Raw genomic sequence first — 18,422 nt, 5'->3', positions numbered from 1 at the left:
TTAGCAGAGAATACTTCATTCACTTCATTCAAGAAAGATTGAGAGAAACAGATAACATTAATTCCTCTGCATTTCTATGTATCAGAAGAAAACGTTTAAGCCCTCCACAGATAGATGAAGATGTAAAACAGAACTTAAAAGGTAGTGCTAAGTAAATGTGATATAACTCACACTTAAGAAAATGGGATTGAGGTAACATTATTATCATTTGACTTTTTAACATAAGAAATGCACTCCTAAAAAACAGCATGGTGTGCAAGTGTTTAGTCGTTCAGTCATGTCCAACTCTTTACGACCCCATGGACTGTAGCCCACCAGGCTCTTCTGTTCATGGGGATTTTCCAGGCAAGAATACTGGAGTGGATTGCCATGCCCTCCTCCAGGGGATCTTCCTAGCCCAGGGGTTGAACCCAGGTCTCCCACATTACAGGCGGATTCTTTAAAAAAACATCATGGGGTTTATCAGTGCTTTGTTGTGCTTTGTTCAGTGGTGTCTGACTCTTTGCGACCCTTTGCCATCCTTTGCCAGGCTCCTCTGTCCATGGAATTTTTCAGACAAGAATGCTAGAGTGGGTTGCCATTTCCTCCTCCAGCGGATCTTCTCAATCCAAGGATCAAATCTTGTCTTCTGTGTCTCCTACAGTGCAGGCAGATGCTTTACCAATGAACCATCAGGGAAGTCCAGAGTTTATCATTAAGAATTTTTAATTTGTAAAAATAGTCATAGAGGAAGTGATTTTGTTTAGTCCTTCCTATCTCTCTGTAACTGGGAACATTTTTTTGCTTCTTTAAAGCTAGCAGAATCTTTCACTCTCAATTACCTCAGATTAAAATCTCAAAATTGCTAAAAAATGATAAATAATTACCATGTATTAATATATCATGTATATTTGATACATAAACCAAAAAATAGATTTTTATAATTATTCTAATACTTAGAATTTATAATATCTCAGCGTATATAGATGTATTTGCATAGTATTTGCCTAGTTTTAAATAGTATATGCAATGTATTTTTAAGTTTAATAAAAATAATAACTGCATTACTTAAAAATATTTTAGGTTTTTATTAATGCCATTATTTACTTTTAGAGTGAAAAATTGGATAAGAAATATAAGTGTTGCTTAGAGGTTTTTGAAAATTTTAATATTGTGTTTCCTTCTGAATTTAATGTGCAACATATTGGCTGTTTTTCCATCTAATGCTCCTCTTCTCTTCCTGTTTCTTTTTCTCTTCACCCTCTTACCAGTGATAAGCACATATTCTGTGGCATCATATCAATCAATTTTTGTTGAGTCTATTATTAAACTTCACCACATGTACACACACTAACAATACAGATATATCTTTCTTCTTTTATTGAGAAGGAAATCGAAACTTGGGGAGATTAAATCACTCACAGTCATCAGAATGGGTGCCAAATATAAATGAACTCAACTTTTGAACAATACTGCCTCACTGGAGTTAACAACATTCTCTATAAGATACTCAGATTTTACAGATTCTATGGATAAAATAATCCCATAAAATGCAGAAAAAAAGGCTGTGGTAATGTTGTCCATAGTGGAAGAAAGAATTAGCTCTCAGTGTCCGTATAGTCATTCTCAATTGTTGTTCCTGGACCAACAATATCAGTATCATACTTAGAAATGCAGGTTCTTGTTCCCATTCCCAGCCCTACTGAATCAAAACTGGTTACAGCTCAGCACTCTGTGTCTTAATAAGCCTTCCCAGTGATTATAGCTAAATTTGAGAACCAGAGTCTTTGTGTATCTATTCTTCCTAATTGATTGAAATGTATATCTCATAATGAAAATGCTCTTTTGTTAGAAAGGGTTTATTTGGAGGGACTTTCAATACCTGATCCAGGAGAGCATGGAAAGCTTATAGTGAAGGAAAAGAAAGTGGAGAAAAATTAAGCAGACATATTATTCATTCCTTAAGGAAAGAAAGATTCTCAATCAAAAATTTACTAGCTATAGTTTGTGTCCTCAAATTTGCAAATACGAGTCTTTCTTCTATCGGTAGAGGAAAGGGAAGATGTATATTGGGGTAAAAGCAGAAAAGATACACATAGATGACAATAGAAGGGGTTGAGGGTGCTATGTAGTGATGGAAACCTAAAAAGGAGCAACCTACACCCCAAGAAAAGCTACTTCATGGGACTGCTGAGCCATTCCAAGGACTTTCTTATGAATTCTCATGGCTAATATTTTTTTCACCAATCCAGGCAGCTTGGGGGATAGTAGTTCCCTGACCAGGAGTTGAACTTGGGTCCACAGCAGTGAAAGAGATGGGTCTTAATCACTGGACTGCCAGGGAACTCCCCTAAGCCTATTTTCTCTGATTAATTAATTTTTTCTTTTTTCTTTTTTTTTTTCTGCTAGTTATCCTAGATTATTACTTACCTAATAGGATTCACTTCAATTTAGCTTTACTCTTTGAATACTTTTAATTTCTTAATTAGCCTTCTGTTTTTAATCTTAATTAAAAGTGTGTTTCAATTCCATCACTCAGTCATGTGAGACTCTTTGTAACCCCGTGGACTAGAGCCCACCTGTCTCATCTATCCATGCGATTTCCCAGGCAAGAATACTGGAGTGGGGTGCCATTTCCTATTCAGTTTACCTAGATCACTCTATCTTACTCTTATTTTTCAGTTTAAATTATTATAGATATTTCTTAGTTGCAGACTAATTATTTTTCTTTATCATTCATTTTAAATTTCATCAACTTTAAGACTGTATAGAATAATGCAAACCTTGCTTGACATGTACATTCCAGTCTTTATTACCTTACATTAAACTCACTTATGGTAAGATAATAGTATTTTGGTAAAGTTCACTTTTCCAAAAGGAAAAGGACATAACAGTTTAAAGTGATTGCCAAAACTTTTTCCATATATATACATTGACTGGAGAAGGAAATGGCAACCTACTCCTGTTTTCTTGCCTGGAGAATTCCATGGACAGAGGAGCCTGGCAGGTTACAGTCCATGGGGTTGGTTGCAAAGAGTCGGACATGACTGAGCGACTGAAACAATGTATGTTGACTCTTTGTCCAATTTTGCCAATACAGTCCTTATTTTCACCTGTTATACCAAAATAATTATTAATAGCACCCAGCTCAGTGCTCAAATACAGCTCATCGGAACTATGAAAAGTGAAAGTGTTAAGGCTTCAGTCGCATCTGACTCTTTGTGACCCCATGGACTGTAGCTCACCAGGCTTCTCTGTCTGTGGAATACTGCAGGCAAGAACTCTGGAGTGAGTAACCGTTCCCTTCTCCAGGGGATCTTCCCTACCCAGGGATCAAACCCTGTTCTCTCATATTGCAGGCAGATTGTTTACCATCTGAGCCACCAGGGAAGCCCAATCTGAACTATAAATTAAATCAGTACTCAAAAGAGCTAAGCTTTGGGCTCTTTTCTAAATTTATATTTGCCTGTGTGATATTATGATATAAAAAATATGTATTTAGTTCTCATCCCTTGTTCCTGGCACAGAGCTTCTAAAGCCTTTATAATTTCCCTGGTGACAGAAATGAGAAAATAGTCTTTTGTCATTTATAATAAGCACCTTTCAACCAGTCCTGAAGTTATCATAGTTAGGTGATTCTTGGAGGATAAGGGCTAATTAAACCCAGAGAAACTGACCACATGATGGCTAGAGATTGATTTAATCACAAATAGCTAATGATTAAACTAATAATGTTTATATAGTGAAGCCTCCAGAAAAACTGTAGTCAAAGAGATTCAGAGAGCTCCTGGGTTGGTGAACCCATTTAGGTGCTGGGGAGGCGGCATGCCAGAGAAGGCATGGAAGCTCCATACCCTTAGCTTATACCTTGTCCTGTATACCTCTTTATCTGGACTTTCATCTATATCCTTTGGCATATCCTTTATAATAAACTGATAAATGTAAATAAACATTCCTGAGTCTATGAGTTATTCTAGCAAATTATCAAACCAGAGAAGGGAGTCACGGGAGCTTCCAATTTTTAACTGATCAATTAGCTGCACAGGTGACAACCTTGCCACTAGCTTGCGAAGTGGGGAGTAGTCTTGTGGAGCAGTTTTTTTGTTTTTTTTTTAACACTAGGCAGTTAGTGTCAGAATAAATTAAACTGTAGGACAACCAGCTGGTCTCCACAGAAGGTGGGAGAATTGGTTGGTGTGTGGAAATCCCCACAGTTTTGGTGTAAGAATGTGTAAGACTACAGAAAAGCTTTGCCTTTAGTCAGTGAAGAGGAAAAATATATTTAACTCTGTGACCACACTTTTGAAACTTGAAGCTCCTTCTTAATATTCTCTTTTTCTGTCTTGTGCTTTAATTTTAAATGTGGCACTTAGCGACATATAGGGGCTTCCCTGATGATTCAAATGCTAAAGAATCCACCTGCAATGCAGGTGAGCCGGATTCAATCCCTGGGTTGGGAAGATCCCCTGGAGAAGGGAATGGCTACCCACTCCAGTATTCTTGCCTGGAGAATTCCATGGATAGAGGAGACATGGGGTCACAAAGAGTGGGATATGACTGAATGACTAACACTTTCACTAAGCAATGTGTATATATCCTGATCATTTATTAATATACATACATCTATATATCTACATATATATATACACAAAAAGTATTTATATATTAGGTATATTTTTATATATATGCATAGAGTATATACATATTGTGTCTGTGTCTTGCCTACCAGTGATTTTTTTCAACTCAGTTCTTCCTACAGTATATTATTTTCTTCTTCCTGAAATTTATTTTAATGAAGACATATTTATGGCAAAGATCTTTGGTTTATAAAAATAATCAGACTATCACTGTTTAAATAATAGGTTAGCTGTTTTGACACAATGATTCTCAGTACTCTGGTGATTTTTTTTTTTTTTTTACTTGTTTACGGCTCTCATTGTTATAACTGGGAATCTGATGTCAGTGTAATTTCTAGATACTATGTCTTTTTTTAAAAAATGATTTTAAGATTATATTTCAAAACCTTGGTTAGCTTAATTTCTTATCTAAATAAGATTTCTTATTACCTGTTTGGAAAAAATGTGCTTCCTTAATATGGTTCTCTCATCAGATCTGAAACATTCTCATTCTTTCTGTCATCAAATTGTGCCTCTCCTTCTTTCCCTCGCTTTTTTCCTTTAAGATCTCCTATCAGAAATATTTTTGGTCTTTCTCCATATCTCTTAATTTATCATTTTCCCACCACTTTATCTCTTGTGCAGCTTTCTGCATAATTTCTATTCTGTGTAATTCTTTCAGTTAACTACTTCTCCCTTCAATTTCAATTATTCTGAATTTAAATGCTACATTTTTTTCATAAATACTACATTTAATTTTAATGCCTAAATATTTAATTTATAGGTATTAGCTTTGGTTCTTTTTCAAATCTGTCTGGTCCTTACTAAAAGAGCTTTTTTCCTTATTTTCAATTCCTTCTACTACTATAACCACTTTTATATACTTTATAGCTTACTAAATTGTTTAGTGCTAGCTGTTGTTACAAACATACAACCAACCCACAAATATATGTGCCATACATTTCTTGTAAATGTAGATTAGGTCAGTCAGGTGTTTTGAGTGAGTGGTGTTTCTTTTGCCTGTTTGAGTATATAATCTCATTCAATATTTGGGTGACCCTCCTCCTAACCTATACTGTCTTTTCCATTCTGCAAGGATGAAAAAAAAGAGAGAATGATGGCTGCATGTTGGAAGTTTGTATGAACTAGGCCAAGAAGTGACATATATTCACTTTAGACATATTCCATAAGCCAGAACTTGGCCGTATGGCCATAGCCAACTACAAGTGAAATTTGGACATATAATCACTTCCTCTCTGAATCCAGAAAGAAGATGAAATAGGTTTGGAGAGCAGCTTGCCAGTCAATACCACAATAATTCTATTCAACAGTTCTTGACAGATTAATTATGCAATTTGTTTCTGTCCCACTGCTGACCTTATGTATTGCTTCCTCTTGTGTTTTGTTATTTTAGACTAAAGGATTATATTTAGTGGGACTTTATCTCAGAAATTCTGTGTTGTCTGAGTTCCCAGACCTCACAAGTCAAGTAGTATAAATATTAATACAAAATCCATGTGAATGGAAGCATGCGGTCACAAAATGTCATGGGGAATAATTTTTTTCTACCCTACCCACAGGCCAAACTGAAACCCACAGTATTTCTTTTCATTTCCTTTTGAAAGTGGGCATTTTTTTTCTTTCCTCATTTACACAGAGGGCAGTGACCCTTTGAAAGTCAAGGCTTCACATGCCTGTTTCTCAAATTCTCGTATCCTACCTTGACCCTGTACCTGCATGGCCATAAGCACTCATCTCTTTGATGATCACTATCAACAAATGTCATCAAGCACAGCTGAAGCATCAGTATTCACATTTTCTGCCCTAGTTTTCAACTTAGATTTTGTTCTTCGGACCTTTATCGGGCAAATCTTTGGTTAACACTATAAAAACATGCCTCTGGGCGCAGCTGCTGTGTCTCCCTTTAGTGTGATGCTGCTGTTCTCATCTTCTGCTCTGGCTTTCAATTTACTATTTGTTTCTGGATCCATGATGTTGTACTTAAAATCCTGAGAATCTTACTTCTGATGAAATTATGAGAAAACAGAATGTTTTGTCATAAGAGATTTTCAGAGTACCTTGTCTTCTATATTCCTGAAACAATTTTTTCCCTTGTATCTTCTTTCTCTTACTTTCATGATATTTTAACAGTTTCAATGAACACAATTTATCTAACATTGTTTGTAGTTAGTTGTTATGATTAGTCTCCTGCCAAAATATACAATATGTTTTTTATCTACTGCCTCTAATTATGCCACTGTCTTACACATTTTTCTTGTTCACAATTTTTCAGATCTCCAAATTTTAGGTAAACCTTAATTGGATTTATCCATATATTTAACATATGCTTTGATCGTTACTGCATCTAGTATCCTACTTATTCCAAATGTATAGAGAATTCCTTCCTCTTAAATATTCTTAATAAGCTTTTATGAATGTCTGTGTGTGGTGAATTCTCACCCATTGTTTCTTTAGAGATTATCTATTTCATGACTATTTTTAATGGTATTTTACCTAGGGTTGCAATTCTAAGCTGATAATTATTTTTTTTCTGACCACCATATACATATCATATTGTCTTTTGACATTTTGCTGATGTCAAGTTTAATGTCAAGCTTATTGTTCTCAGTAGTTATCCTGTCCTTTTCACCAGGCTGCTTATAAGATCTGTCTGAAGTTTCCTTTATAATATATCTAAGTATAGGTTTACTGTTACTTATCTTTATGTGGACAGATGATACTCCTAGTATTTGACAATATTAGGTATTATGGAATATTGTGAAATGTTTTAAGGGTATAAATCACTGTCATTGTTTTCTTAATGAGATTCCATTAGTTTATGTTAAACCACGGAATTCTATCCACAAGTCTTTTAAATTTCACATATTTTATTCTTTTCACTCTGTTCTGCATTCCTCGTAGTCCTTTCTTCCAGTTAATTAATTCTCCCTTCAGTTTTATCTAAACTGCTACTTTACCCATGCAATATGCTTTAAATTTTAATAATAATTTTTATTTCTCAAATTCCATTTTTGAACCTACATCCCTTGTCTCATGATATCTTATTTTTAAGATTGTGTCCTAATTGTTTAAAATATTAATTTTATTATCTATCATAGCTCTTTTATGGGTTTCCCTGATGGCTTAGTAGTAAAGAATCTGCCTGCCAATGCAGGAGATTTGGGTTTGTTACCTGGGTCAGGAAGATTCCCTGGAGATGAAAGTGGCAACCCCACTCTAGTATTCTTGCCTGGGAAATCCCATGGACAGAGGAGCCTGGTGGTGTACAGTCCATGGGAGTCGCAAAATATTTGGACCAACTTAGCGACTAAACAACAACCATTTTTATAAATTACTGGCATTCTAAACCTATTTTTATTTTATATTCATTGTATTCAGTCATGTTAGTTTCTTAATGGCCTTTGTAATTTAATTTTTTAGCTCATAATATGTTGTGTTTTATCTATGGAAATATTACATAATACACCTTGTCAGAGAGTAGGACCAAAAACCCAGGGGTCAAAGCCAAATACCATAGGAAAAACAAGTCAGAAATCCTCCAGAAAGTCCAGACAGTAGGGCTGAGTCTTCATCAAAAAACTCCCATCATGTACCTGGGATATGGGCCAATCATTGTTATACAACTTTTTTGCCATCTTTTTAAGTGGATGTATCAATAGAACTTATCCATTCCTGTATCACTATATATATTGCATATGCTGGGGGAAGAAGTGTGGGCAGAGAATGGAGAAAACTTATGTCTCCTTCACAGGTCTTCATATCAAGAATAACAGTTTCTGACAAACTTCATGCTACCTGGATCTGATTTAGATTTTGAGATCTAGACCTTTAGCCTGAGCATAATGCTGTTATGAAACATAATTTTTGATGGATCTTGGGAGAAGGTAGATATGTTTTTCAAGTAGAATTAATATAAATAAGTTTTAGCTAAAATGCAGATTGTGGTGGTTTTAAAACATGTCCACAAACAACGGAAAGAGTGACAGACTATTTTCTTGGGCTCCAAAATCACAGCAGATGGTAACCACAGCCATGAAAGTAAAAGACGTTTGCTCCTTGGAAGAAAAGCTATGACAAGCCTAGACAGCATACAAAAAAGCAGGGACATTACTTTGACAGTTATTGTCTATATAGTCAAAGCTTTGGTTTTTCCAACTGTCATGTACAAATGTGAGAGCTGGACAACAAAAAAAGTGTGAGCAACAAAGAATTGACACCTTCAGATTGTGGTGCTGGAGAAGACTCTTGAGTCCCTTGGACAGCAATAAAATCAAACCAGTCAATCCTAGAAGAAATCAACCCTGAACATTCATTGGAAGGACTGATACTGAAGCTGCCGCTCCAATACTTTGGCCACCTGATACGAAGAGCCAACTCATTGGAAAAGACCCTGATGCTGGGAATGATTGAAGCTGGAGGAGAAGGGGACGACAGAGGATGAGATGGTTGGATGGCATCATGTACTCAATGGACAAGAGTTTGAGCAAACTCCAGGAAATAGAGGACAGGGAAGCCTGCCTGCTGCAGTCCATGGAGTCTCAAAGAGTCAGACATGACTGAGTGACTGAACAGCAAAGCAAATCCTTTAACACTTATCTCACTACGCACAGTTTCTGTACTCCCTTTGAATCTTGGCTGATATAATAGCTCACTTTTAACAAATGGAATGTAGTACACATGATGCTGCAGGACTTCTGAAGCTATATTATATTATAAATGGCAATGTTGATTCTGACTTGTTTGCTAAGACATTTGCTTTTGGAACCTTGAGGCTACCATGTAGTGGAGCAGCCCAGATTACATGGAAAGGCCATATGTTGGTGCTTCTGTAAAGCTAAGCTAAAGTTTCTAGACCACGGCCAAAATCAACTCACAGACATGTGAAGACTTTGGTTGATTCCAGCCACAGCTATGGAGTCACCCCTGCCTGTCAAGTTTTCAGAAGTCTATATCTCAGGCATCATGCAACAAGTAAAACTCTTATACTGTGAAATTTCTGAATTCTAAACCCACAGAGCTCATGAGTGTATGAAAAGGTTTTCTTAAGCCAATAGTTTTGTGGGAACTTGTTATATGGCAATAGTAACTCTAATAGGCTTATAAATTTACATTTATGTTATAAGCTAAACATTTGTAATGCTTTATCCTAAAACTCTTGTGTGTGGCCTAGGTTTAGAGTTTGTGCTGCCACAGAAATTCAACCAGTTTGGAATTTAATTTTACATTTATTTATCAGCTAGACTTCTTCTGAATCAAGTTATGGTATACACTGAACCCACACCTATTCAGTGGCACACATGTAGTTGCAAACTTGTAGAAGACAACACAGCTGGAGCCCAAAAAAACATAAATATTTACTTTTTATTTTTCTTACCTGTGGGTTGATTATTAGCCAGTTTTTTTCACTGAAGGTTAGTTTTACAGTAGGGGTTTCATTTTCAAACACTTACTTTTCAGAGTCCAAATACAGAGTTTTCTTCCTGTATAGATAGTAAGTCCCAAATCTCTAGGTTATAGAAAAGCTCCCATTCATCTTCACATTCCCACCAACTTAGGAAAGCTATAACATCAGCCTCAGCCTTGGATGCTAACTGAGTTTGAACTCTTTCTTCTTTATAGAAAATGAAGACTTGTGCTTTCCTTGTAAGATCTCAGTTATGCATACTCGATACAATTTGTTGTGTATATCCAGCTACTTACAGCAGAACATTTTTCAAGTTACAAATTTATGCTTATTGCTATCCCATATTTTATTTGTTCTTATGAACAAAAAATAGTACTATGCAAAAATATAAGAAATAAAATGAAAGAGAGGTGAGCAGGAACTAATAAATTGAAATCAATAATTACATAAAATTGACAAACAGGAATTTGTATCTTTGAATAACTGGACAAAATTTAACAAACTCTCACAAGAGTTATCAGGAAAAAAAAAAAACAAAAGAAATTTGAAAGTCATTAAGAGTGAAGACATAACTATATACACAGTAGGGAGAACAATATAAAAATCAAACAAACAAGCATGGCAAAACTATGTATTACATAATTTAAGTAGATAGAAATCAACAAAAGCTAAAATTTGTAGTGTATTACTTACTAAAATGACCAAGATAAGAAACAAAATGATTATAAATTTGAGGCACCGGAAAAGAAAGGGATGAAAATAAGGACATTCAAAAGTTGTGTAAGTGTTCTATTATTCTTAGCCTGTTTGATGAATTCACAAGTATTAATGGTAGTGGTGGTTTAGTCTCTAAGTCTAGTCTGACTCTTGCAACCCCATGGACTGTAGCCCGCCAGGCTCCTCTGTCGATGGGATTTTCCAGGCAAGAATACTGGAGCGGGTTTCCATTTCCTTTTCCAGGGGATCTTCCTGACCTAGAGATCAAACTCACATCGCCTGCATTGCAGGCAGATTCTTGACTGACTGAGCCACCAGAGAAGACATCACAAGTATTCATAGTATATTTTATATTATATATTGTACTTATTCTGTTTTGTGTATGAAATATTTAATAATGAAATTTTTAAACCTTCATTTTTTAAAGGATAATAGCAGACTCATGAAGTGAATTTATCTATGTGACTATATTTTACTATCAATTCAGAAAACATGATACTTATATATCTAATTGGATATCTAGCTGGGAGATGGAATAAAATGTAATTTAATATAGCTATGGTTACTTGCATTGCAAAAAACAACTTATATCTTGAATATTTTATCTACGACTATTTCTTCACACAACTTTGAGAATACTTAATTAAAACAAAAACTTCTTGACTAAACATAAATCATATTAAGATAGTTCATATAATAAATATTCCACAGCTAGCATTTTATTATACAATAATCATATTTTAATATTTAATATTAATAGTATTTAATATTTCTCGGCTGTGTTTGCTCAGGCAATTTCCTATGTGGTTTCATTTGGCATTTTTCATTTTTCTTTCCTGTCTTAATGATCCAGAAATTTAAAAGAGGTTATGGCATATTCTGTAAATTTGCTCAGACCTTGAAATATTCAAATAATGGGCAATATACCTTTGTAAAGCATAGGCATGTTAGTCTTTGATTCTTTTTATGGCTTAGACTGCTTTATGACTTTCTCTCAATAAAAACCATAAAACTAAAATGACCATGCAAGGGTTTATGAAGCGCCTCTGACCCAATATGGTGAAGCTAATGGTAACAAAATTGTTTCCTAAATCTGCTAAAATACCTGGAGGGAGCAATTTTACAATACATGGCAGACAGGAGGTCTGGGAAATCCATTTTTGGGGAAACCCTTCCTCTGGCAGCTGCATATAGAAAGAAAAGTGTCAATGTTCACCAATTATATTTTAAATATTGCAAAATATATGTCAGGCAACACCTTAGCTAGTGTTTCTTATAGAGAAACAAATGAGAAAAACCTTGACAAAAACTATAGTACAATTATTACTGAAATCATGAACATTAATAGTTACTAGAGCATTACTCAAGTTCCATGTCTCATTGCATCTCTTTTCTAATAGTAGAGGCAAGAAATGAGTGAAACGTCAGATTACTGAATTAAATAGCTCTCACCATTATTTCATGAAAATAAAAATACCATGTGAAGGATCTAAGTTTATAGGAATGGAATTTACCCTCAAATTATAGTAACAGAGATTTTTATCCAAGCCTCTTAATAGATTTAACTCTTTACCTTACATCTTTTATATAAGGGAGTTGAAACTTACATATGCATGCTCAGTCGCTCAGTTGTGTCCAACTCTTTGCAACCCCATGGACTGTAGCCTGCCAGGCTCCTCTGTCCATGGGATTTTCCAGGCAAGAATAATGGGTTGGCTTGCCATTTCCTCCTCCAGGGAATCTTCCCAATCCAGGGGTCGAATCCGTGTCTCCTGCGTCTCTTGCACTGGCAGGCAGATACTTTACCACTAGTGCCGCCTGGGAAGTCTCTTAAGGGGCAATGAGTCATATGTGTTTTACAGTAACAAGAGTGATCAGTAGTAACATCAGTAGCAACAACAGTAGTAATGTCAAAGATCACTGATCACAAATCATGATAACAGATATAATAATAACGAAAAGTTTGAAACATTTCTAGACTTACCAAAAGGTGACACAGAGATGTGAAGTGAGCAAAGGTTACTGGGAAAACAGCATCAACAAACTTGCTCAAGGTAGGCAAACTTGCACAAACTTTCAAAATACAAAAAAAAAAAAAAAAAAAGCAATATTTGTGCAGTGCAATAAAGGGAGGCACAATAAAAGGAGAAATGCCTGTATTCTATTTTATTTTTAACATCTAAATTAGTGTCAATTGATACTATCTTTAGTCTTTTTAAAGTATATGCATTAAGTGCTATGAGTTCTTATGAAGAATTTTGGTTTTAGCCTATAAAATTTGATATTATGTGTTTAATATTATATATAGTCTCTCTGTATATACATATAGGTATGGTATTTTTATTTAGTACTTGAAAGATACTGTTCTTTCTTCTGTCATGTATGTTCTGCCAAGAAGTCAACTCAGTCTGACATTCTTTTGCAGGCAATACTGATTTTTTCCTCTGAATGCTATTAAGACGTTCTTAATTTTGGTGCAACAAAGTTTCTATGTAATTTGATTTGCTTTGGATGTGTTGAACTTTATACATCTGAGGATTTATAAAGACCTGACATCTTGCTTGATGTCTCCACTCAAAGGTTGTGTATTATTAATACTGTAGCCGCTGCCTGGGCAGCTCAACAGCTGGACTCATCTTAAGACTTTCTCACATGTATGGTACCTAAAAGAAGTCTTAAATAGTTGGAGACTGGGAACAGCTGGGACTCCTCAGTTAGCTCTCTACATATGGATGTGTTCTCTCCAGCTAAGAGCTTCAGGGTACTTGTACATATTATACTGCAGCCTAGAGCTCCAAATGCATTTGTTCTAAAAGAGAAGGCTAGGTGGAGTCTGTGTGCCTTTTACAGCCTTTCTTCAGAAATCACATAGTATCAATTCTGTCATGTTCTATTATATGAAGTTTAAGTGATATATCCAGGTTTAAGAGGAGGGAACTATTTTAGAAGAGGGTGTGAGACAAGGGATATATATTGGTGAGGCCAAATCTGGAAATTACAATAGAGTATAAACCATCTGAAAACTTTTCAGAACATTTCATTGGCTGTAGTTTATTTTGGAGATCAGGTAATATGAATATGAGTTCTGAAGGATACTTATGATGTCGGTTTTCAGGGGAGTCTCACAAATCAAAACCAAGACATGTAAGTTCCCTCCATGGATTGGATTTTGTCATGATGGTGCTGGTTAAATCTATCATTTTATGAAACAGCAGTCCTTCTTTAGGAAGGGTTGCCTGTTTTAACCTCCCAACATTGCACTAAACAAATTGTGGACTCAACACCTTCTTTTTCATCCTTCCATGCCTTTTAAAGCTTAAACCTATGTGATTTTACCCTTACAGAAGGAGTGGAATAGTGGAAAGAAGGGAATGTTGGGAAAGCTTCTGAGCATTTTGTAAATATTCTGCTTCTTGATATGAGTTAACTTTATGAAGATTGATGTGTGTATTTATAATTTGTAAACATGTATGCTATAATTCAGTAGGATGTAAAACAAACCAAAAAGTGAAAAAAGGCTAGATAACAAGAGACTTAAAAATAATTTCCTAGAGCTGTCTTCTATTTCAGCATTTTAATATTTGTGGTTATTTTCATTTCTAATCTACTCTATTACTAAAATTGATAAATAGAAGTATGGAAATTTTTCACAATAAATTCTTTTATAAATGTAATTATTTTTAACTTACCCAAGTCTGATACCATTTAAACTACTGCATCACCCCTGGGAGAAGAAATATAAAATCCATAGAAAGTTTTCACACATCAAATGATAAATGAAAGGATATTTGGGTTAAGCTATCAATGTTCACAAAAAATGTTGTATTCATGATAGAAGCAGGATTGTCATATTGAAAGTAAAGAATGGATCTCCTATTTAAAAAGGAGGAAATTAGATCACTCATAAAATAAAAAAGAAAGTGCAGCATTTTTATTTGTATAATTTACAAAATCATTCAAATTATTTGATTCTAGACTCACAGAAAAATGTATGACATAGATCTTACTACCACAGTTAACCTATTGCTAAAATGTTTCTATTACTTCTTGGTAAATACCCTACATTGTCTCTGGCTTGGTCCCTAGGATATTATTATTTACATTATTATTTAGTTACTGATATCTCTAATTTTAGGCTTCCTTCATGGCTCATATGGTAAAGAATCTGCCTGTAATAAAGGAGACCCAGGTCCGATTCCTGTGTCAGGAAGATCCCCTGGAGAGCAGAAGGCTAGCCATTCCAGTATTCTTGCCTGGAGAAATGATGGACAGAGGATCCTGGTGGGTGCAGTCCATGGGGTCTGAAAGAATCAGACACAACTGAGCGACCAACACTTTCACTTCACTTTCACGCTACTGCTAATTTCATTCCAGACACTTGTATAGGACTTACATGTGAAGCTCTGAACCCACAGGCACTCCAACAGCAAACTTGAAGTCACTATTTCTAGCCAAATAGCATAGAAGGAACAAATGTATCACCCATTTGACTTTACTCAGCGTGGGGCTGCTAACCCTGTCTTGCTTTGACTTTCAACCAACACAGTTCAAACATTAGCACATTGATGGCTTTCTCCCAAATATAGGAAATGATGCTTAGTTCTAGAATTTTTAATATTTCTTTAGACATTAGAATGTTAGGGGAAAAATGTTTAAACTTGGTATGATCAACTGGTTAACACATTTCTGAATTCCTCTCATGTGCCAGGTTCCTCCCTAAGTTATGAATATACAAAGTTTACTAAGACATAACCCATTATTAAAAAAAAAAAAAACACAGGACTGTTTTCTAATTCAGGAACATTCAGAAAATAAACCTAAAAAATTTAGTTAAGAAGACATTCTCCAGGTCATAACTCGTTTTTTGTGTTTTTTTTTTTTTTTTTTATTTTTGTTCGTTACTCTTTTTAGATTCCACACATAGGTGAAATCATAAAATACTTTCAATCTATATTTGGTGATTGCCAGAAAGGAGGAGAGTGGGGGAATGAAAGAAGTGAGTGAGATTAAGAGTATAAACCAACAGTTGCAAAATAAATAGATCACAGGTATGAAATGTACAGTGTGGAGAATATAGTCAATGATTATGTAATATCTTTGTATAGTGATATCTCATAGTTAGATTTATCATGGTAATCATCTTGAAATGTTTGCATGTGTATGGTCTTGAAATGTATGTATGCATGTGCATATCTAACTCTTTGCGACCCTATGAAGTGGGTCCTCCAGGCTCCTCTGTCCCTGGGATTCTACAGGCAAGAATACTGGAGCCAGGTTGTGATGTCCTCCTCCAGGGATGTCCCAGGAAATACAGAGAAACACTGAATCACAATATTGTGTATCAAGAACTAACACAGTGTTTTAAGCCAATTATACTTCAAAAAGAAAGAAACAAACTCATAGAAAAAGATATCAGATTTGTGGTTTCCAGAGGCGGAGGATGGGGAAAAGGGCACCAAATATTTGTGTTTTTTTAAGAAAAGGAAAAAAGAAAAGACATCCTCTTTTTCTATTCATGACTCTTCTAGTCTTTTCATTTTTCAAAAAGAGTGAAAGTGAAGTCGCTCAGTTGTGTCCAACTCTGTGACCCCATGGACTGCAGCCCTACCACGCTCCTCCGTCCATGGGATTTTCCAGGCAAGACTACTGGAGTGGGTTGCAGTAAAAGAAAATTAAACCTATGTATAAATGTGTCTGTAGTGGTTGAGACTGCATGCTTTAATCTTTCTGGAATTTCAAATTCCTACTCTTTCCACTTTGCAGTAAAGCATATAGGCTTTTTTCAGTGAATGCCTGTGCTTCGAATTAGATGATGTGGAAAGGCCAGCCCCTATTCAGATTAGCCGATAATTCTAACTGAAAACAAAATATAGTAGACATTGAGATCCCCAGGAGAACTTGGCATATGCCCTATGAAAGGCCAACATCAACTGCAATCAACGTCTCAGCCACAACCTCAAGTTCTGGCTCCTCTGCTTTTGCACATGAGCAAGGCTCTCAGATCTCACTGAAAACTCTTTCTTTTTTCCCTGAAATGTTTCTACCAGAGAGATCCACTATCATACAAGCAAATTGCAGTTGATAGTGATTGATTTTAAATAGGAAGTGTGTATAAACTCAGATATATTGTACTTTGTGAATTCTACCAAATGTCCTCATGCAACTGACAAGTTAAACCTTAGGTGTACCACTGAAAAAGTAGCTAAAGAAAACATCTGAAATTTAAGTCAAAGAGAAACATTAATTTATTAAGATGATGAAATGTTTTTCATAGATGCAGATTGCACTTTAGGATTTTATACACTATATATAAATAAAGTATATGTGTAAGAAAAGCATTTTTATATTTATCATTTCCTGGAAGACAGTGTAAGATGTTATTCAGTATTTGTCAAAACAAGTTGCACCATGCACTCCAGCCACATCAAACTACATATGTTTCTTGAATATGGCTCTCGTTCATGCTGGGCCTTCTGCCTAGAATCATATTCCTTTTACTCCCTCATTTCTCTTTCACACTTACATGCATACAGAGACACATGCACAACATGACTTTTTTCTGCCTTGTGAAGGGTGATTCCTCTCTCATTATCATAAGTTTCTTATAATATGTCTCTTTGCTAATCTTTTAACTCCTTGCTTAGCAGTGAAGCTGCTCTCTAGTAAATAGTCAATGAATAGTAAGTAAAAGAAGAAAGCAATATATAAATGAAATATATTCAGTAAAACACTGTAATAAGTGTTCATGATATTTAGTTCCCTAAAATAACAAAAATTTGGGAATTTCAGAGGATTTAAATACTAAGTAAGCAAGAATGTTTTCAATTATCACTAATTCATGAAGAATCTGAATATTAAAAACAATTCTAAACATGAAATAAAGATAATGTGACATCATCATAGCAAAGTGAAACTCAAATCTTTTCTGTTGTGGAAACCTACACAGTCTGTGAGCATGTACCCTTGTTTTATATATGGGGGGAGAAGTAAGTGAAATGATAAGAGAAGAGTTTCACTATAGTGTATACAGGCAGAGTTTCACTATGCCTTAAGTGAAAGGCATAGTGAAACTTAAGGCATAAGGCACATAAACTTTTCAGAAAGAATGAGTTTCCAGCAATGATAAGATTGTGTAAAAAGCTTTCTGGCATGATGAAAGGACACTTATAATTTTAGAAGTCACAGCAGGAAAAACGATTAGCAGTATAACTAAACACATAAAGTCAAGTTAAACATTGCAAGACACATGCACATGGCAGCTTTTTAGTTAAAAAATATATTAAGAATCAAGCCTTAAAGAAAATTGCCTTTTAAGTTTACAGTTAATTCTACCCAAAGCAATCTATAGATTCAATGCAATCCCTATCAAGCTACCAACGGTATTTTTCACAGAACTAGAACAAAGAATTTCACAATTTGTATGGAAATACAAAAAACCTCGAATAGCCAAAGTAATCTTGAGAAAGAAGAATGGAGCTGGAGGAATCAACCTGCCTGACTTCAGACTCTACTACAAAGCCACAGTCATCAAGACAGTATGGTACTGGCACAAAGACAGAAATATAGATCAATGGAACAGAATAGAAAGCCCAGAGATAAATCCACGAACCTATGGACACCTTATCTTCAACAAAGGAGGCAAGGATATACAATGGAAAAAAGACAACCTCTTTAACAAGTGGTGC

Source organism: Dama dama, chromosome 3 (assembly GCF_033118175.1).
Source record: "Dama dama isolate Ldn47 chromosome 3, ASM3311817v1, whole genome shotgun sequence".
In the NCBI taxonomy this organism is placed as follows: Eukaryota; Metazoa; Chordata; class Mammalia; order Artiodactyla; family Cervidae; genus Dama; species Dama dama.
This window is presented reverse-complemented; position numbering follows the sequence as displayed.